Genomic DNA, 22,983 nt, shown 5'->3' on the forward strand with positions numbered 1-22,983 from the left:
GGTGCTGCAGCACCCTCGTTGTCCTACTTTTATTGCCTATGACCTCTGATTAACATATTCATAAATAGAGCATATTTTTACAAGCAGAATCATTAATATATAATCAAGCAAACAATATCAGGCAGATTAGGGGCCATTAGAAATAATACACTTGGCATTGTACTTGCACAATATAAGCAGCATGATGCATTCAAATTATGAAAACTTAGGGTAATATTTATCAAGGGTTGTGTTACTTTTGCACCGCATTGAGTGGTGCAAAAGCGATGCAACCCTTGAAATGCGATTTATCACGACTTACGTGCTTGATAAATCCAGAGTAATGGAGCGCAGTGCAAATTGCTGTGTTGCGTCATTCTGCCCTGGAGGCGTTCCATGGTGGAACCCATGGGTTTTTGACACATTCCCAGAGTTACCATTACTGGTAGACATGGGAATGTGCCAATATGCTACACCTCCCCAAAGTGTTGCCACATCACCAGTCATAGAGTGGTATAGTTCCAAAATGCGTATATTCGATTCCAGGGCAGCCAGTTAAGACAGACTGAATCTCAGGATGCCCAGCTGTGTGCACATGCTGGTTCTGCTAATAACAACTTTAAAGGCCTCCCAGAGGGTGCTTGCAGAGGAAACCATCTGGGAATTGAGAGTGAAATATTCAGAGATAGCCTTGCGGATATCGTCTCTAAATTGTGGCGGGAACCTCCATGAGAACGCCCGCATCTGTCTATCTTCTGGTATGAGTTCTATCATCACTGGAGCATGATCAGATAGCGTTCCCGACAGGCGCTCTACCCACACCACACAGGGCCATATATCACCAGAAACCAACCAGTAGTCTATCCCGACCACGTGCTATGGGTATATGTAATACATGTACCTTCAGCTGCATCTTTATGTCTGAGTAGCCACACATCTACTAGGTCATGATCTATGATGATGTTATGCAATTGGCAGGCTGCTTGTGAGTGTAGTTGTGTAGTGGGGTCAGGGGTAGCAGAAGTGGCATCATAGACCCTTGACTTTTAAGAACATCACAAGAAGTGACATCATCATGACCTTGGACCTTAGCTCTTCACAGAAAGTGATGCCACATGACATTTAGGGTGCTTATACGGCATCTCAGAAGAACCTTACTCCTTTCTTTTTTTATTGTATAAAAATTGTGTTTGAAGAGAATATAATGCTATAGAGCACTGAACAGTACCGGGAGCCTAAATAATTCATACCACACACAAAGAACCATGGTTTAATGGTTCACCATTAAGTTTACCACGATTGGATATGTATTTATATATCATAGGGAGTATTTAAGTTCACTTGTATAAATTGATATACACCTTGTAGTGAATATGAACTATGTTATTCCTTATTGTCAATACATTTTGATTTCTTATCATTTGCAAGGCACCATCACTTGTGCAACTCACAGAGATACGGTTGTTTTACATACATAATATTTCATGTATTAACAATAATGAAACAAAGCAGCAACTTGTTCAATCAATCAGTCAATCAGCCTTTATTGTTAGAATAATTCAAATCGTTACTATATGCAAAAGTCTGGGTAGAAATCGGAACTATCATAAAACCGATACAATGAGCTAAAGTCTGGATAAAAGTCTGAACTGTTATAAAACATGAATTAAAAAATGGTGGTCAAAGTGATGGTGCACAAGAAGCTATTACATATATGAGACCACACAGTTTGTTGTAATTAAGTAGTGTTTGCTACCATTGACCAGTAAAAAGGGTTCGTTGTCGAAGAAGACCATTTGGCAGCACGCTGGGGATCAAGCCGCTGGAGGCGTGGGTGTGTTTGTGTCCAAAGATGATTGCCTGCCTGCTGCCTTTTTCAGGGCCCTCTCTACTCCCTAAATATACTTTACAGTTCTGGAGATTGTTCTCTGATCTGAAGAGTTAAGGTGGGCCAAAATGGCTTGCCTGATGGAGTGCACCCATTGCAGGTTCCATAGCGGGCGCAGCCATTGTCGCCGTATGTCTACAGTAGACTTGCAGAGGCAGATGGTGTGGACCAGATTTTCTATCACGAGGCCACAAAGACGACAGGTCATATCCCCTTCAGCCCTCAGCCGGGGACTGTTGTGCACTTGAGACTGTAATTTGCTTTTTATCCTGGAGTTTAAAACTTCGCCCAGGTACTGCTGTTGTCTGAGTCTTCTAACTGTTCAGTATGAACCAGGCATGAGAGCATTTTTCTAAGGATGCCCTGTCTTCTAGTGAGGCAGTTATTTTGGTGATTTTTCATACTGTTCTTTTAAATAGATCATAGTTCACTGCTGCCGACCATAATTCTGCCAATCCTAGCAAGTCCATCGATTTGTTGAGATACTCTCGGGCAGGTGAGCTTGATTGTTTAGTGATCTCTTCCCAGATATGATGGTTGATAGATCTTTCCTCTGTGTTTTTGAGCTTGCGGCAGAAGATCACAACAGCTGCGTGCCTGGCGTGGGATTGTGTTATACCCTACTTGGCTGGAGTAGAGACAGTTGTAACCTGAACTGGAGGTGAATAAAGAAGACTGATAATACATACTGGCTCCAGTTGTCTTTCTACAGAGATTATAACAAATTGCTTTGTTAGTCCAAACTCCAGCCTGATCTGGGTTGCTGAGGTGTGTCGGGGTAGCAGTAAGATATGCCTATATATGCAGGCTACTGTAGCTTCCAGGAGCAGTGTGTCTCTGCCTCGAAGGGCCTCGCTGCCATAGGCCAGGTTTGGGGCCACTTTTGCTCTGCCGATTTCTAGTATCAGGATGAACGAGTGCCCCCATTCAAATTCTTAAATATGGCCGAGAGTCCTGCCGCAAGAGCAATCCCTTTCCTTTTGGTTTCCTCCTGTGTGACTTGAATGAGCTGTTGTTATCAAATAAGAGGCCGGTCTACTTGTAGCATGTTGTTTCATCAATCCTGTTCCCATCAGGAACCAGCTGGTCCTTCCCTTTAAGGTCCTCCCAGCAAAAATCATGATTTATTATTTTTTGCTATTCATTTTCAGCCCATTTGCCAGGGAGTAAGCTTAGGTTGCTCCCAGAAGTCACTGCATCCCAACCCCAGTTCTGCTCAGTAGCAACAGGTTGTCAGTGTACACAGCTGTATCGACCCTAGTTTAGGGGCATGCAAGTTTATGGAGGACATAGTTGGGGAGAGGTCTGCGAGAAATAAATTAAATATCGTCGGTGCCAACATACACCCCTGTTTGAGGCCGTTTGTCGTTGGACCAGCCCATTAAAGGTTGGTTCCACTTCCCAGTTTGATTGCAACCCAGGTGTTAGGTATTAGGAAGAATGCAGTGCAGGCAGCACCATACTGCACTTTCAAAAGGGATTAGAGATCCCCTTGCAGGGGGGTGCAGTGAGTGACTGCACCTGCCTGCAGGAGGATGTGTGTGGGGGGGTTCATTGGACCCGCTTTTATTCCTTGAGAGGGCTGCCATCAGGGGGCACACTGACAGTGCACCACGTTTTTGTGGCACCCTTTCAGTGTGACTCCAAAGGGCATGTTTGCCTCTGCGCTCATGTCAGTAATATGGTGCAGGTGTAGAGGCAAATGTACTCCCTGATTTGCATGGGGCCATGCCTCCATGCAAATTAGGGAATCCCTCCTCTCAATAGCACTAGCACTACATGTGTATTACAGAAAGGCTGGACAAGCGTCTGTGCCCCTTTCTGTAATTCCAAAGTGCCCCGGGGCGCACAAAGCAGACGCAAATGCCACTTGTGCCCTGGAGAACTTCTGTAATATGGCCCCTGGTCGAACAAGGACTGGCCACCTTTTGATTCCATGTGAATGTAAGGTGGCTGAGGATGCAGACTCTCGCTGTAACCTCTTAGCCATCCATGCTCCTCACCAAAGTGTATATTGTATGGGAGGGTTTGCCGCCCGAGGATGTCTTGTGGGTTCAGGAACTACAGACACCTTGTATGGCAAAATAACAAAAACATAAAGACATTTTCAAAAAAGATGCAAACACAATTACAAAACAGAAAAGCAGCAGATAAAGTACAATTTAGAACAAGCATTGGCTTTGGGGAGCTGATGCGTTGGTTTATTATTATAATGCCGCAAAATCAAAAACAAAATATGCTATCACCACAACGTGGCCACCTTATGATTGCAACGCACATTTTACATTTTAAAAACATTGTCATCAATGCAGCTGTTAATAGTGTTATTTTTTTAATAACAAGCATTTCAGCTGCATCATTATTATAAAAGAATAAACAAGCACCTAAATCATTCCATTCGGATACGCTACAATGCTACAGTGCCACTAAAACACCTTAGAGCATTAACTTAAAAAAAATGCAGACAGTATTTAAAGTTAAATCAAAAATACATTAAATGAAAACACACGCTTTGAATCTGCTTTTCAACTGAAGGGAGAGGAAATATTTGTAGGCGATGTGAAGAGTGTTCACAGGCTCTGTGCAGTCCCAGAGCGTGAAGGGGGTCAATAGTAATGTAGGCTTATTCTTTGGCTCCTGCTAAATGCTGGGTCGGGTGGAACCAAAATGTGAAGGGACTTTAACAGACTAATGGATGAAGCTCATTGACCAAAAGCCTCTCCGTGTATGTGTGATCTTTAGGGAAAATCAATAGTCTGGTGAGACAGCAAAAGCTGTGTCATAGGCCAGATCTAAACAATTTAGGCAGTACAAGTTATCAGTGCTTTATGGAATCCAAAGTGATTTGCTCCATCTACTCCTATGGAACTGTCATTCTCTCCTGCTCAAACCTGGGCTATCATATTCTCTCTTCAGTGTGCCTCCTCCTTCTTGTTTAGCTTTTATTAGTGACAGTGTAAATAAATGTAGAGCTTAAAGTTTAAGAGAAAAAATTAATAGCATTTGTTTAAAAAAAAGAAAGTTCATCAAAGATACAGACATAGAAGAGGAAATGATGTGTTACCTGCATATACATTTGTGATTATTTTTTCAAATGAGAATTGAAGTTAGTTAAATGGTTGGTGCGATTGCCGACTAATGTACTATTTCAAAGGCCTTGTGAAGGTCCCACCAGCACTCAAAGTGATGCAGAGCAAGCGACAACTAGATGTGGAATAACCACAGTATAGAAACGTATATAATCTAAGTGTAAGCAAATATGTTTTTACACAACTCTGTTTAACAATATACATTCATATCCGCACCTCATTTCTGGAAAATGGTGATTCAAAACTCAACTAACTTAGGGCAGCTGACTAATATATTAATTCAATCTGCTATAGTTGAACATTGAAGGCTCGGTTTATTTGGTGATGGCATCTGGCAAGTTAGGATGGAGTCAGATAGAAATTAAACAAAGTGCGATAGTCTTTACAAGTGCTCTGAAGGTTGCAAACTATTTGATCATGCTCAACTGTCTTGGAAAGCCACAATGGCCACTTGTGAGCACAGTGTGTCCCGGTCTGCCCTAAGTAAGTGTATCACTCTGAAATAGATGGAGTTGTCGTATTGAAAATTAGCTTTAAAAATTATGCTGGCATAAGTTTCGTGCAATGCGGTCTGCACTGGTGTCTGCCCCTGAAGTCTTGGACGGTGAGGCGTTTCCACTCACCGACGCAAAGGCTTGAGTTTCAATGTGAGCGAGGAAAAGCTTTACAGTAGCAAATCCTCCTAAACGTGTTTACGCAGCTTAGAGTCTGAAAACAGAACAATCACAGGCCAGGGGTGAGTTTCTTAAAAAAATGCGCTTAACAAGTAAAATACACAAGACCAGACACAACGCGGTGCGGATAAGATTGTATAAGTGTACACCAACAGTGGAGGGAGATATGTGGGCGATAGGGGCAAGGCCGGACTGGGAACCCAAAGCAGCCCTGGCAAAATTCAGACCAGCCCCCATATGGTGCATAGCTGGAGAAGCGAGCGAGCCTGCCTGCTACAAAGGGGTTTTAAGGGTTCTCCCCCCAAGACAATTTGGGAAAAAATGGTGCATTCTACCACACATTTGTCAATATATATTTATTGTATTAGCTTTTAAAGCATAGTAAATGATGACCTTACTGTGCACCAGAATAAGACGATCTTTGTTGGTTCTCATCAATGATTCCCTCATCTCTCCAAAGTCTCTCTCTCACATATATTTCCTTTGTTTATAGCGTCTTTCAAACCAGTATATGGTGAGGGAGCGCTTTACATCATATACACATACTGAGACAATGAATTATACATGCATAAATCAGTGTGTAGAAAACGTTACATAAGGCAAAGGGGATTACAAGGTGTAGGATTCACATGTTATCCATATTGGTAGGCATTTTTTAAAGAGTGCTTGGTCTGGAGATGCACAAACTAAGGATTCAGGACATTGCCCAGTGGTTACGGTTGACTTTAACAAGAATTTATTTCTACCCAAACAAACCTTTTTAGCAACATAAGGATAAGAAAAGAGTGGGGAAAAAACATAACTTTGTAACCTATGCCATACAGTTTGCATACAGCTCTGTGATGGCAGTTCATAGCTTACTGTGCTAATTACAATTGTAACCCACTGAGCTATGTACATAAAATACGGTTCTTTAGTATGCATGGCACACATTCTTTGCAGCAGGCATATTAACCCTCTGTGCTACCTTAGATGAGTCAAAACTGCCACCAGACAAAGCTACCATCTCTCTCTAGAAGGTACATTAATCCCCAGAGTTAACTTGACACTTTTATTGTTGTCCGAAAACTGCTGGATGTACTAGAACTTTGCAGTGCTTTTAAAACTGCTGCACTGCTACAAAACCAGCCCCCACCAACCAATCTGGCCCCCCGCCCTTGCAGCCTCTTGGGGAAACGCCCAATGCCCGGGTACAGCCAGTACGGCCTTGAGGGGAAGGTCAGTATTAACTCTTTCATTAAAAAATGTCTAATTTGTAGCTATATGAAGAGGTTGTGTTTCTGTAGGCCAAATTAATTTTATAATAGAAAGATTGCAGTATCTGGACATGAAACAAATCTGTCAATGTATTAATCCTTGATTCATATTATTTATGAAAATATTTGTTCCAAATAATAGTAGGTAGTTCACCAGGAAAATGTAGAAATCACCTGCTGCTACCCAATATCTTTCTCAGGTTATCTAGCGTCTTGAATCACATTTTCTTATAAATCTTTGGATTACCAAATTTGCCTAGTATATTGTGGGATCTATTCTTAAAAAATATATTAATCCAGCAGCCTGGTGGATGGAATATAGAAAACATAATAGTACCTCATAAAAGCCCTTATAATAATGCCTTCAATCGTGGAATTTCCATCTGCCCCAGGTTATGGGGACCATGAGCAATTTCAAGGACCTGGGAGGAATTTTGCCCTGTCATATATAATGTAAAACCAAAGTGTGTAGCTTCTCTAAATAGATTGTACATACATGGAGTGAGTGTGCACGGAAAATCGTGCACATTCGGAAGACTGGTCAATTGAATCAAATTGATTCGACAGACTAATGAAATTGGTAAATTTTTCCATTTATCTAGTTGTGCAGTTAGTCCCTCAACTGAATGGAATAACGAGGAATAGTTATATTCAAAATACTGTTGTACACCAAAGTAACGTGCTAATATGATACCCTCGAATAATCAGTTACACCCTCATCCGTTAGGATAAGCGGTGTCTTAGGGATGTTTATTTTATATTTCTTTATTAACTTTTTGATAAACATACAGAACTCCGTTCATTGTGGGAGTATGCAATAATGTGTAGCATCAGCACAGTGTGTGATACAGTGGCATCAGTAGTAGGAACATGAATGCAGTAATAATACAGTTTACAATGTTTCGCCACACATTTGACAATTTGAGCAACCAGGAGCAGAAATTGCAATCATGTCAAGAAATATTACAAACATCAACAAAAGGAGGGAGTGGACCATAGTTCTCATCTTGTATCTATTATTTTTCAAGTGGGCTGCTGTGGACCAAGGCTATGCATGTACGGGGTGATGATGTGATGTGAGAGCACCGGAGCGTGGATGAAACATGACTGTGTCGTGAGTGGGGGGGGGTGTTGGGAATGAGGGGTGAAGAGGATAGCAGGATGACAAGTCAGTTCCCAGTGATCCAAAGTAATTGCCCATTCCTACTCCTGTAATGGCCTTCTCCGAGTCTGGTAGTCATGTAGGAGTAAATGTTAGTTTAGCCTCAATTGCAGTGAGGTATGCTTTCCAGTCGGGGATTGGGTGTGATCGGGCAGCCTGGTATGGTCCCATAGGAGATCTCAAGTTCGTCTATGAGAGCTCTACATAGAGCAGTGAGCCACAACTGGACGGGAGGGGCTAAGTGCAATTTCCAACTCATCGCAATCCTCCGCTTAGCTATCGCCAACGCCAAATGCAAGAATTTATTTAGGGTCTTGCGCGTTGCCATACTTGAAGTGAACCCCAACAAAAAGTGAGTGCCATCCACCGCTACTGCCCTGTCAGCAGCCTCCGTTAGTGTGTCGGCTATTGCTGCCCGGTATGTCGTTAACCGCGGGTACGACCATACCATGTGCATAAAGATGGCCCCGGTATCATGACAGCAGGGGCATGTGTTCGGGGAACCGGGGTACATCCGTGCGATTCTTTCGGGGTGAGTTATGTGTGATGGAGATAATTGAATTGGGTGTACTTAAGCTTAAGCCTAGCATCATGGAGATACATTTTGGAATTCCCAGACATTGCACCCATTGTTTTTCATTTAATGTTGTCTAGAGTTCATCATCCCTGTAATCCCAGAGCGCTGTAAGAGGGACTACCCTGTCCTGTCGCATGAAATTGTAGAGCATTTTTATGGCACGTCAGCCATAATCCTGTACGAGTAGTGTTTGGAAGAGTCTGGATGTCTCAAGCTCATCATGTGTCCTGCCCAATACTGTGTGCAGTTGGTGTGTGAGAGATGCATTCAAAAGAAAGGACAGAGGGGGGATCCTGTAGTCATCCATCATGTTTCCAAATGTGCTGAGAATTGAGTCGGAGAACCGGTATCCCCATGAGGAGACACCTGCTTTGGTCCAATCTGTCGCTTCCGGTCTAGGACCCAGTGCAGTACAGCCAGGCATGGCCCAAAGAGGTAGTTTGGAAGGGAAACAGCATTTACAATGCTGTTGTTACCACACAGGTAGGTAACAACGCGGTTGTTACAAGGACCGTGTTGTTACCAAGCGTGGCTTTACATCGCAAGTCGTTTCTATGACTTGCTCTAGGTGGCGTGCAACACCATGGAATGTGTTGGATTTTAAGTCCAACACATTCCCTGCTGTTGCGCTAACTGGAGTAGAAATAGTAATTTATACTAGTCCTAAGTCCAGCGCGCCGTCTAGCACAAGACGTAGAAACAACTTGCGATGTAAAGCCACGCGTGGTAACAACACGGTTGTTGTAACGACTGTGCTGTAACCTACCACGTGGTATTTGCTCGCGTAGTAGCGTCATACATTCAGTTTGGGGGCATAAGGGAGGAAGGGGCATTTCTTATGCAGGTAAAAGTACTAACAAGAATGAGCCATGGACATTAGGATGTTCCCTGGCCTCTTTGGGATTGCGGTCTCCGAGCCCAGCAGCCAATCCAGCATAGCAGTTGGGCGTAGTCAAGTCTCCCAGTTACCCAGCTCCAATACATTATGGGCAGTTAGCTAGTGCATTGGCCACTGTAACTGCGTGGCTGCATAATAATATTTGTAATTCACGACTCCCAGCCCACCTTCGGACAGTGGGGCATATAGCTTCGCAAGAGCGACCCGCTTCCTACTCTTACCACATATGAGGGCTATCAGTAGTGACTTAAGATCCCAAAATAATTTCTGGGGCAGTGAGAGGGGGAGGGCAGTAAAAACGTACATCAGTCTGGACAGGATCAGCATTTTAGAAATGGCTATATGACCCATGGGTGAAAGTGGTAACTTCGTCCAGTATGGTAGAGAGGATCGAGCACCGATTATTACCTTTCCCAGATTTCTATCTAGTAAGTCTGTAGTCGAATGGTATACTTGGATGCCCAGATACTTGAAGGAGTCGCAGGACTAGGGCTGTGGCATATGTGGAAGGGCTCTGCTATGGTCGGGAGTCGGGGAAGTCACAGACAATAGGAGGGATTTGTTCCAGTTCACTTTCAAGCCAGATACGTGCCCAAACCAATCCAACAGTGCATCAGTCCCGGCAGGACCATCGCATTTCCGTGCAAGTATATTAGTGCGTTGTCCGCGTACAGTGAAACTACATGCCATTGATTATATGCAGTTATGCCCCAGTCCGCAGACTGCTGTTTGAGCGCGCAAGCTAGTGGTTCCATTTCTAGCGCAAAATTGATTGGTGATAAGGGGCATCCCTGCCGGGTGCCCCGTTTAATAGCACAGGGATCTGAAATTATGGATCCGGTCTTCACTCGTGCTGTTGATGAATATATAACAAGGAGATCCACTTTAGGAATTGGGGGCGTACCCTGAAGGCAGCAAGTAGTACCATCCCAGGGTATCAAAAGCTTTCTCAATGTCAAGTGAAGCAATCCAGGAATATTCGCCCTTTATGCACACACAGTCCATCAACAGGAAGAGTCTGCACAGATTGAGGAAAGTGTTTTTACCAGGTATGAAGCCCTTCTGGCCACAGTGCACGAGAATTTGGGTTACTGTATTCAGTCTATTAGCCAGAAGTCTGCCAAGGATCTTATAATCAGAGTTCCGGAGGGACAATGGGCAGTAGGACCCAAAAAGTAACGGATCTCTGCCTGGTTTGGGTAGGACCACCAACACTGCCTCCAGGAGAGAAGAGAGCAGTATGCCTTTTTCATACGCGTCAGTGTATACATGATGTAGGCGAGGGGATAGCTGCATGTGGTAGGTTGTGTAAAACTCTAAGGGCCAACCATCAGCCCCTGGTGTCTTACCTCTTGCCATCTGTTGAATGGCGTCTGTTATCTCAGCTTCGGGGATAGGGGATTCCAGCTCCGTGTACTATGTGGGCAAAACTCGGGAAAGGGCAATGCCCTCCAGAAAACGTCGTATCTCGGCTGGGTCCAACTCTTTGGGGGCTCTGTACAGAGAGGCATAATACGAATGGAAAGTGGCATTAATTTCGTCCGGTGTGTTAACGATGTGTTCCTCATCATTTCTAGTGGCCAGGATTTTGGGCGAGTCCGATTGTAATAGCCTTGCCAGCAATTTGCCGGCTTTGTCTCTCTCTGCATGCCATCTGGCCAAGTATTCCCTGTGATCAAGGGCACCCAGTTGTTCCAGCATCTTTTTATACGTTAACCTAGCTTGGGCCAGTGCAGCTGCAACTAATGGGGCGGTGGGAGATGCCTGTTCATATTGGCGTATCAAGGATTCCAATTTGCCAAGCTCCTTGCGGAGGGTTAACTGAGCACCTTATACCGCTTTAATCATATGTTCATGGAGTACGACATTAAACATGTCCCACTCCACCCCAACACCGGATGTGGTACCCCTATTGTTTTGAAAGTAAGAAGTAATGGTTTCTGAAAGGAAAGGGCAGATCGGGCATTGCAGAGCACCTCCAGGGGCAGGCACCATGTTGGAATTTTGAGTTTACATCTCCCCCAGGACAACCGCAGCTGCAGCGTACAATGATTTGAGTGTGTCCAAGATATTCTGCTTGGGACACCGTGGCTATAGCATCTTGTGAACAGTATACTAAGTCTATTCTGGTTCGTAGATCGTGCAACCCAGAGTAGAATGAGTATTCCCTAGTATCTGGGTGTAAGCCGCACCAGGCTTCTTATGCCTGGAGGTTGGTAGACCATGTCTGTAAGTATTGTGTAAGCATAATTGATTGGGCACCCAGGAGGGAGCCTGAATGTCACCTGTTTGAGTGCAGTAAAATTTTCACCCTAGCAGGCCAGTGTGCTCTGCAGTAGTGCTGGAGTTAGGGACTGCAGAAAGCAGGACTGGTTGGTATTGGGGCCATACAGCTACACCAGCGATATCGGGAGGCCGTCCAACAGTCTCCCTAGTATTACACAGCGGCCCTCATTATCAACGCAAGTGTGCATGACCTCTAGTGGTGTCCCGGCAGCCACCCAGATCAGTGCTGCCCTGGCATAGCTAGAGTATTGGGTCCCCAGAACAACATTAACTCCCAACTCCCACTCTCAGGCCAGAAAGCCAACGGGCAGCCGGCCATCGGCACTGAGATGCAATAATAACAATTCAAGAAAAGTTTCTAATGCAGAGGTTCTGTGTAGTTGGGATGACAGCGGTAGACCCTCTTGATAGATATCGCCTCCTGTGGCCTGGCTTATAGAGTAAGTTAAGTGGCAGCACGTGCCCAGCGATACAGCATATTTATCCACCGATTCATACCCTCTCCAAACCTAATTGAAGAGTGTCACATCAGGTCCTCGGATGTTTGGGGGGTGACAGTGGGGCCATCTGCCAAAACTGCTGCTCAGATCTCGGAGTCAGACAGCAATGATGGGTTGTCGCACTGGTTCTCTCCCTCTGAGGCCGAGGGAGAAAGAGTTGTTGCATGGTTCTTCTTTACTGCAAGGGCCCGTTCCCTTCCTGCTTGCTCTTTGGTGGGACCTCGCGGCCGGTGTCTGGAGCATGTCTTGTGCTGTCTCTGTGTCTGCCACGGAGGGGAGGAGCCAGATTTGTTCCTTTGTGAGGGTGCAAGTCCGCTATGCTCGAGCCAGTTCCAACCATCCTCCAGGCTGGCACAAAAAGTGGTGGTGCCCTCATGTTGCACCCTAAGGGTGACGGGAAACTGTTAGGTGTATTTTATGTTATGGTCACATAGGCACTTCTTCACCTCAAGGAAGGAAGATTTGCGCCTATGGACCTCCAGGGTGTAGTCCGGGTAAATATGTACCGGGCCAGGCTAAACAGTCCACGGACCCCTCGATCTCTGCGCCTGTAATATGTGATCTCTGTCCTGGTAGTTGAACCAACGTGCCACCACCGGACACGGAGGGGCACCGGGGCGGTCTCCCCGGGACCCGGTGGGTCCTCTCCACTGAGAAGAATGTGGATTGTTTGCCCTGCAGCATTGTGTTGACGAAACAGTCCTTCAAGTAGAGTTCCATGTTTGGGCCCTCTGCCTGCTCAGAAAGGCCCACTATGTGCATATTTTTTCTTCTTGATCTCCCTTCTTAGTTCTCGATACATCCACGCAAGTACTCCACCTCCACCTGCATGGCCCGAAACGTTTGTCGGCGTCTAGTACTGTGGGTCTCAGGGTGGCCAGTACGGATTTAGAGTTTTTGACCCGGTCCTTCAGTTTTTTGTGATCCTTCCAAAGGAGGCCTACTTCGAGTCCAACTTCAGTTCTAGTGTAGGTTTGATGTCCAGGACAACCATGAGGAGCTCATTAAATCGGCGGGAGTGGTCAGAGACTGTGGCCGCCAGCCTCTTGTCCACGGGAGCACTGACCATCAGGCATTCTTCAGTCACTTGCATGCAGCCATGCAGCGCCTGGCCTCTGTCCGGTTTGGTCTTCACCATCACAAAAGAGGCAACGTGATCGTGTGCAACAGTGTTCATGCAGCAGCTGGTGGGGATTATGACTACAACTGGTTCAGTGTGCCCTATGAGAGGCAAAAAGCGGAGTGGTGGATAGAGACAACCAGGTACCTGCAGCGTCCATTGAGTTCCGAGCATTCGCTTTCCCAACTCCCGGATACCCGTCCAATAGACTGCTGCTGGGAGGTGCTGCAGCATGGTACATCGAGTTTAGGGGAGGAGGCGTAGAGAATAGAAAGAAAAAGAAGGACAAGTTGACCATGCGGGGCATGTACTAAAGAATAGAGCTATCCTCCATAAACTAGCCCATACAGGGCGTGATGCAGCCACTGGTAACAGACCTTCACTAGCTCCAGTGCAGTGTGCTTTTGAAGTGTTATGCATGCTAGTCCCTCAGCATAATCACAGTCCGCCTTCTATGTGAGTCCGGAGCAACCACAGTTGAAGTCCGTGCCGGCTCGACCCCTCCGTCCGTAGTATTTCCTGGCCTGTAATCCAGGAGGCAGAGCCAGCTCCAGGCATCCCCGCAGGTCGTTCCTGCCACTTAGCCATGTCAGCGGGAGGAGCTGTGAAGAAAGAAGGGCTCCTAGGTCAGTGCGAAAGGAGCCAGAGCAGTGTGTTTCAAGGGTTGGGGCCAGCGGTGTCGGGCCGCGGCACCCACCCAACCACGCAGCAACAGGATGAGTGCAGTCTAGTGCACCATGAGTTTCAATGCAGTGAGGGCCCACGGCATCAGGAGTGCCCCCTACTCGGCCTGGGAGGTACCTGGTGCAGAGTTCAACCAGGTTGGTTCAAGTCGGGATGGCCGATGACTCCAGTGCTCTGGCGTGGTTGCTGGAGTACACCTCAGGATACAATGTGATCCGCGGCATGGAAGCCCAGATTAGGAGAGGTTTCTGGATCAATGTAGGCCTCCCGGTCCAAGGGCTCGCACCGCTGAGCCATTACTCAGCGAGCAAAACCTCACCTGTTACTGAGAGCGGGGTCTGCACAAGTGCGGTGGGGGCCCCTTCCATGCACGAGGACCAGCGGAGAGTGATGGAAATTACAGGATTTTTGTCAGGCCTTGCACGGAGCTCTTTATTGCGCGTCCGTCTCAGCTGCCATCTTGGCCACGCCCCCGGTTTCTTAGTGATGTTAAGTTTATATCCTAATACAGAGTCAAAATAATCCCCAATCTTTTCAATTATAATGACAGTTGGGTTTAATTTGGATGAAAGAGGCAATGTCATTTGTGATATAAGATTTGAAAATGGTGGACGAAAAGCCTGAAGTCTTCTTATGTATGGTTCCACAGAAAGTGCACACAAAGCCATAGCAGGCAGCCCTGTCTGGTGGAATGGTAGATAGAAATTGTCAAGGATATATGCTGTCAGTATGTATGTGGGCATTCGGAAATTGGTACAATTTTGGGATCCAGTTGATATAAGCTTGTTGTAATTTCATAATTCACAGTCACTTCCAGTTACTGCCATGTAACTCCCATCAAAACTCCCAGGATACACAACGAAAAGCATTTTCCACATCAGACTGCCTGAATGGTAACAAGTGTTTCTTAATGGGTTTCTGCACAATTGATCAGGTCTACTGCAGGGTCTTGGCTATGTATAAAACAATGTTGAATATCAGCTATCAAAGTGTTCAACTTGCCAGCTAGGATTTTGTAAAATATTTTACAACAGGTATTCAGGAGAAAACGGGTTTACAGTCCATAGGTTTGTTATCATTTTTCAGAAAATTTCCTGTTGATGCATAATAAATTTTAGCTGGGACTTGATTGTGAAGTCTGCTTTCTTCTTAAGGATTTCTAAATAGAGAGGGACTAGATCTGCAATCAGAATTTTGTAAATTTCAGATAGTATATTATCTGTATCAGCAGCCTTGCCTGAAACCTGCATGCCCTTTTGCACACCCCACTTGGGATCTCATTTTAATTAACAAGGGTGGAACCGTGCAACTCACCGGAGTAAGACGAGCACTACATCAACCATCAGGCTGCAGAGGTGGCCACACCCATCAGGGCGGGGAAATTATCATTCAAATGTCGTGCTTGAAACTGGCGGTTTCATTCCTTGGTAGTCCAGAAACTCATGAAGAAGTGCTTCCTTAGCACGAAACGCGTCTGGAGGACTATGTGATATGGAACGATGTTCGTGGCTGTGATTGCCTTCGCTCAATAAAGGGTGACCAAAGGAAACTTACCTCTGTGTGGTCCTCTCTCAGCAAGCAACTCGTTGTTCGGATATTTATATATATATATATATATATATATATATATATATATATATATATATATATATATATATATATATATATATTCCCAGCGTGAGACCAAATACAAAGGTCAACAATTGAGGCGCACACTGACACCTTGAGTTATTTAAAGATTTATTCAGTTACTCGAATACGTGGACAGACGCGTTCCGGCTACGCCTTCCTCAATGTCACAAAATTCATTTTAAAGCAATGTAACTTTATAACGGAAATGTATTAGCAAAATCATAAAGATCAAGAGAGGACTCATAGTTCATAGAAAGGGCAACACAAATGAGGGACTATGTTTAACAAATCAACAAATCAATATAGCGGCCATATTAGAAGGTCTCTTAAATTTTCCATCATTTAACCATTTGATGCAATGATGCTGTATTACTTCCAAAATGCAATCAGTTATAAAAATAAATATAAAGATGTATATACATCAACTTATATTCAATTCATTTACACCACAAATAAATATTACGGTCAAAACATATATATTCTATATCACATGATTCTTGCAAATTATTTGGTCAATGGCCATATATAGGCAATAACATCATTTAAGACCTATAACGGTCGCCCTGTTCAATTGTGCCCTGAATGGGCTTTTTTGATCATATTTTTTTCTTTTTTTCTTGCCTGGGGACCTATCTACTTATCTTCTGATTCTATTAATATTGGTCCAGGGGTATAATAAAGTTTATCATCTCTATTCAATGTGGACCCAAAGCTCCTCGTCATTGTTCAGGCCCCGTGGGGCTTTGGTTTGCATTTCAATAATGTAACGGGATTCAAGCTTCCGTAATGCTCTAACTCTGTTGCCTCTTCCTTCTTTTTTGGTGACCTGATCTAGACAAAAGAATTTGAGTTAATTGGCATTCGATTTATGTTGTTCTTCTAAATGCCTTGCCACAGGATATGCTGCATCAAGTTTTTTATATAGCACGCATATGTTCCAGTATCCTTTTTTTTGTGGGATGGATCGTGCTTCCCACATATTTCCTGTTGCAGGGGCATATAAGACAATAAACTGTATGATCTGAGTTACAGTTCATCAATTTATTGATCCTATGCATTTTCTTCCTCCCTGGTACTGGAAATTCTTTCACCTTGCTGCTATTCCTGCATGCCTTGCAAGACAAAATATATATATATATATATATATACACACACTTAAAGAAGCATAGGTTTCACACATGTTATAGTTAGGTGGACATTTCACTCGTAAAAAACCAATGAAATTCCCCCGTTATAGTTAGTTGAGATAACTATAACTGGCGTGCCCGCAATCCTCTGCTCATGACGTCACATATTACATCACTCATGACATGGTCAGTGGCATCACTCTTGACATCACTGATGACATCATCCTTGTGATAGACTGGCAGTCGCGCGAGTTATAGTTATCTCAACTAACTATAACGGGGGAATTTCATTGTCTTTTTACGAGTGAAATGTCCACCTAACTATAACATGTGTGAAACCTATAGTTTTTTAAATGCTAATTCCTAACTATAACGTGTGTGAAACCTATGTTTTTTTCAGTGAATGTGTACGTTTTTTTAAATGCTAAGTTATGTATGTATTATAAACTACTTTTTAATTTTTTTTTATTTTTAATGGTTTTTCACAGTGCGCGCACGGTGCGCGCACCCCCGCGATTTTTTTGAAAAAAAAATTAAATGTTTTTTTCTGCCTTCGGGATCCTTCAGGGATCCCCTGACCAAGGCTAGGGGGTCAGGAACTCTCTACCCTGCCCCCTTTTCACGTTCGCCACCTTCCTTTTCCACTCTCGCACTGAAAACAAACAAAATGGCGGCCGACACTTCCTGATTTCGACCGATTCGAACGTTGACTGACATGTAACAACCAATCAGAATTACGCTCGCGCACGTTAGGGTGCGCGCACGGTGCGCGGCTATAGATATGTATGTGCTTTTAAATGCAATTTTCTCAGGAACTACTGAACAGATTGACTCCATATATGCAAAAGGCACTTCCCTGACCTGAGGACTACCTCTCTGCCAAATTTCAAGTAATTCTGTTCAGCCGTTCGGGCTGTACCTTCGACTAAAGGTCCTATGGGAAAATGCATGGGGAAAACGCGTTTTGGGCCCCCCTTTTTTCTCGGCCCCCGCTTGACGAATCCCCCCCGAGACTTTCAGGGTAGGAGCTGAGCGGAGCGCCCCATTAGTTTTGAAAATTTCGCGAAGATTCGTCAACCGGCGCCAAAGTTATTCAAAATAGAATTTTGAGATTTCCTATGGAAACACGGTCCTAACTATAACTATCTACTGGCGACCGCTGAAGAATTTACCAAAGACGGACTTCCGTGCTGTTCTCAAGACCCAGCAAAGAGAGGCTGCACTAAGACTGGACTGCACCTGTTGCTCCTCGGGCTAGCAAAGAGAGGACTGTGCCTGTGTTGTGCTGCATAAGGAAAAGTAATTTCCTAGCCTCAGACAAAAGAGATGGCTCCCAGCGTCAGTTAGCTGATTTCCTGTTACAGCTATAGGGCCAAAAAGGTTGAAGAAGCTTGCCTTGGCAAGTTGGTAGCCAAGAACGCCTGATCGCCACTGACCACCAATGTGCAGCCTGGGAGACCAGGCCCTGCCCTTTAAACATTGCACCTGAGTCTGCTAGACCCGGGAGAGATGTTGAAGTGCAATTTGATTGCCCAAGACAGAAGTTACTGTGAGAAGTTGGCCTGATGTATGATGTCACTAGTTCTAGTGTACACCTTATATCAGTCCAAACAACCCTTATGGTGATTGGTTGTAAAGTCAACCTTATAGACCAGCTATCCTAGTGGTAGCATGAACAAGAGCAGTCTTAGGCTAAACTCTGAATGGCATGTGAAGTCAGCTGTGATACCATATATAATCCCTTGAATACCAAATGAAAGGACACCACAACAGATATATATATAAAATAAAGTGTATTTATTCTAGTCAAACCCTCAGCACTCTTTATGAGATTCGAGGTAAGTACAACACAGTCTTATTTATGCATACATTAAGTCACACAGGTAAGTAATACAGTTAGGCCCTAGGGGCCACGCAAACCATATACTAAAGAAGTGGTATAAGGACCACTGTCACGGAAATAGAATAGGCCTAGGCCTAGGGAATCGCTGGGGCTACACTACACTAGCAACAGTTAGGAAGTGGGAGGCCCACGGGATTCAGGTGCAGAGTGGAAACACTCACGCGTAATGCGTATAGTCGATAGAAATAGTACAGTTTTGAAATAAGCAGTTTAAGGACACTTCTGAAGCAGCTAGAGAGTCGAGACTCGGAAACTAGACCCTAGGATAGTCACTACCCTTGAGAGCACCGAAGTACCCAAGTTACCTAGCCCACGGGCTGCGGGTGCATAGGTGTGAACTTGCGTCGGGTTTCGTCGTGGACTTCTATGGATGCCTGAAGGAAAGTTGCTGACAGGCAGTCAGTGAAGAGTGTCCGGTGGATCCCAAGGCTGGGATCAAGAAGAGAGGATACCTGCAAGCAGAAGGGACAGAGTCAAGGTCACTAGCCAGTGACCACGTGGAACCAGGAAGGAACCAGGCGATATCGTGAAGATTGCAGGTGAAAGGTGAAGCTTGTCGCTGCAGCCACGGGTACCAGGAGACGTCGAGGACAACCAGGACCAGGCGGCGAGCTGTCCCACGAAGGCTCTTGCTGTCGGCGGCGTCGAAGTCGAACTAGGACTCACCAAGCCTTGGCAAGCGGAACCCACGAAGGACAGAGGACTTGCTTCTGGTGCAGACCAGGAAGGTCTGGGGTGCTTCTCTTTTGCAAAGAAGCGGGAGCCAGTCTGGAGGAGCCAAACCAGCAGTGAAGATTTCAAGGTGTGTCGTCACAGAGGCCGCTAGCCAACGGGCAAGCAACTGGACAGACGCGGCAAGCAGGAAAATGCAGAAGGGCCCCACGCAGGACTCGTGGAGTGTGGGGGGCTGATCTTCGGTGCAGATGGTGCTTGGGGTTGGGGCTTCTCAATCCTCGGTGCACAACTTCGAGGGTACCTCAGAAGCTGCGCTGGAAGATACTCGCCACTTTTCCCAGGTAGCCGGTCCCACGTCACTCGTCGCCTCCACGGATCTCAGCTCGGCTGTGGGTGTGGATCAGGGTCAGAGAAGTCTGGAAGTCAAGGCTCTGGTCGGGCTCTGCAGTCGGTCCCTCATAGAACTTTAGCAAAGCAAAGGGTAGTCTCTTGATGGTGCCTGTTTTCACAGGGTAACCACTCCTTGGCCACAAGGGAGATTCTTCAGTCTTCTTCTTTCGTCGAATGTCGAAGGTCCAGAGTTTCTGTTCAAGTTGCAGGTTCAGGATAATCTAATCTCCTGGGGCCCAGCTACCACTCTTATACTAATCTGGGGGGCTGGGTTGCCTGCTAGGTCACGCCTTATGGGTGGGACCTGGGAGGGGGGTGGTTACACCCCCTTCCCTTGGTCCAGTTTCGCGCCAGGACTGGGGCTGGAGTGCCCCAGCACCGGTTTGAACTGGACTATGCATGGGACACCTTGTGTGCCCCAGGCATGTCTCATTCCTTTCAGCCCTCCCTGCCCCAATACACTAAATTCTGTCTGGGGAGGTGCTAGCACCTCCCCAAGCAGGAAACCTATTGTCCAAGCCTCCCTTGCCGGGATCACTCCCAGCAGCAGGAGGTCAGATTCGTGTCTGTCGCAGCAGCATCCATTTTGTGATGCTGAGGCTTTGGTTAGAGTTAAACAGCAAAGTAGGATTTTAACATGTCTCTCCCTCTAGAAGGGGGAATAATATCCTCCTCACCAGAACTGGTATGGGGGTATTATTCCAAAGTGTTAGACACCTTACACGACATGTTTTGATAAAGCCAAACCATAGTTACCATAACCGTTTAAGATTATAAGGTACTTTAAGAGTATATGGTAGGCTATATCATAGAACAGCTATAAGGTCATGGTTCCGAAAGCTGCAGACAGGCTCAGCTCATGCTAGAGCACCATCTCACATGTTACCAAGCACTCTGCCTCCAGGATTGTTAAGGCCTGCCATAGGAGTGGCTGACAGGTACACATGTGTCTATTTTAAGGGTAGATATAGGTATACTATATCTAAGCAAGGGGTGATTACACGACCTTGCCCCAGCTGAGTGATCAGCAAGTTGTGTCTGATTGGAAGGCCAGACCAGGGGTGGCATAATACATGCTGCAGCCCCTGGGAGGCCTAGGGTACACCTATGCCCTGGGTACCTAGGGTACACTGTACAGGGTCCAATAAGGTGAACCTTACCAATTGGGAATGTACCTAGGGTACATGGAGTCCATTTTAAAGAGAGAGCAGACAGCCTGAGACCCTGAATGGCAGGATCTCAGGCCAACTAAGTCGAAAAACCAGCTAGACACTAGGCAAAAAGTTGGGGGTAACCATAGTCAGATATCCACCTTCCTACAGTTACCACCAGTGAAAGGGAACCGCTGGTTTCACTGTAACCGGAGACCAGTAGATCAGTGGCAACTGGTTTTTAGATGGAATTCAACCGGACTTCGATGGACATTGACCCCTGTGGCCAACGTTGGCCCACTGTGTTTGTGGACTGAGGAGTAGCCCCGTAGAGCATGGAACAGGATTAGAGATTGTTTTGAATACAAGGCAACTGCTCAACCTAGACTCCTTGGCCTCTGTGACTCGCTTCTTGCCGGAGTTGGCCGCCCAAAGCAACCCGGAATAGCAGTTTGCAACTTTATAAAAGTTTTCCAAAGTTTGCAAATTTTGACCACAAGGCCTATCTATTATAATTTATTGTGTTGAAAGGAAAAGCAGTGATTTATCGTTCCTTTAAAAATTCATACCACCAGAACCGTCTGGGAGATTTTTGTCATTGAGGTGTCATTTTAAAGATAACAATACAACCCATTTTTACAAATTGGTGTTGGATTATTTTGAGTCTTGTTTCTTTCTTATTCAGTTGTTTTGGTACTTTTATTGCTATATACTTGTTCCTTTGACAAAGCCTGACTGCTCAGAGCCACAGATGCTCCCAGAATGGGAGCACCCAGTGTTGAGCTAAGATTTTTCAAAGGAATCCTACTGGACCCAGTAAAGGTAGTGAGTTTATTACATGGTGAGGTGCCACAACTACACCATATAATAAACCGTTTTCCTAAATCTCAATTTTGGTTCAGGTTTTTCCTGCTTGGTTTTAGCCACATATTGCCAAATGTGACCTTTGAAACATGTATACTTCATCTGCAGTTGCCCGCAAATGCCGATATGAACATGTTGTAATGAAAATGTTGTACCCAAGATACTCATTAGGGTGTATCAAAATCTATTGAAAGCAATAAAGATCCATTAAAGAGAGCAAGTTCTTCACAGCTCCAGAGTGCGAGCGTAAGCCAATGGACAAGAGCCCACAGGAAGTCCTACCTCGAACACTGTGTCTAGATTGGTGTGTAGTAAACAGGATATCCTGAATTTGTGGGTGTTAGGGGAATCACTAAAATGTCATGCCAATTTTGCTGGTTCTCCTTGATAATGGAAGTATTAAAGGAAAAAGCGGCAGGGACCTCAAGGGAGCTCAAGCATGGCCTGATTTGCCGGCTACTCTCCCAGCCGCCATGTTGCCTTCGCTCAACTTGCTTTCTATCCAAACATCAAAGCAACTAACTTCTTATGAAAGAAAAACTTCTGTTCCTTAGAGTTAAAGGGACTGTGGAACAAAACCTATATGTAACGTTCTTAAGTATCCATTGTTATACACTCTTGATCATATGAAAGCTACAATTTACATTTTCGTATGGGGTTCCACAATTTCTCCTTTTTTTTAAAACAGAAGACACCTTTTCTTTTAAGAAGGGATATGGCATCTAAATATTGTGGCCTAAATATGGTCTGACAAAATTAGAGTGTCTGACATATCGCTAACAAAAATCAAATAAAATCTCTACCTAGTGTATCAATATTTCTGTAAACGATATTCATGAATTGTTAGTCAGAATATCAATATTTTTTATATCAATATTCTGACATACAAAATACATAGGACGTAGTGGTGCTAATTTGCATACAGTATACGCTGAGAATTAAGTATTTTACGTTCAAATGGTTGCTGAAAATTGGGACTTTTCTAGTCACAAGCCAACGTCATTTGTATCTACTGGAAAGAAGCGATGTTCATTCCAAGCCATCCTCACCCAAGCTCAGTCTTGTACCTGCAGAAATGATATCATGCCTGACTGAAAAGGGGCCTTGGTCAGACTAGTTCAAATAGGC

At 45.0% G+C, this 22,983-nt stretch overlaps 1 protein-coding gene across 1 annotated transcript in view; it reads left to right on the forward strand.

Moving 5' to 3' along the window:
• The window catches only part of LOC146857723 (kelch-like protein 31), a 61,148-nt gene that overhangs the window by 16,469 nt on the left and 21,696 nt on the right, over nucleotides 1–22,983 (forward strand). The gene's annotated exons all lie outside the window — the stretch shown is intronic.

The sequence above is a fragment of the Triturus cristatus genome, chromosome 3_2 (genome assembly GCF_964204655.1).
Source record: "Triturus cristatus chromosome 3_2, aTriCri1.1, whole genome shotgun sequence".
In the NCBI taxonomy this organism is placed as follows: Eukaryota; Metazoa; Chordata; class Amphibia; order Caudata; family Salamandridae; genus Triturus; species Triturus cristatus.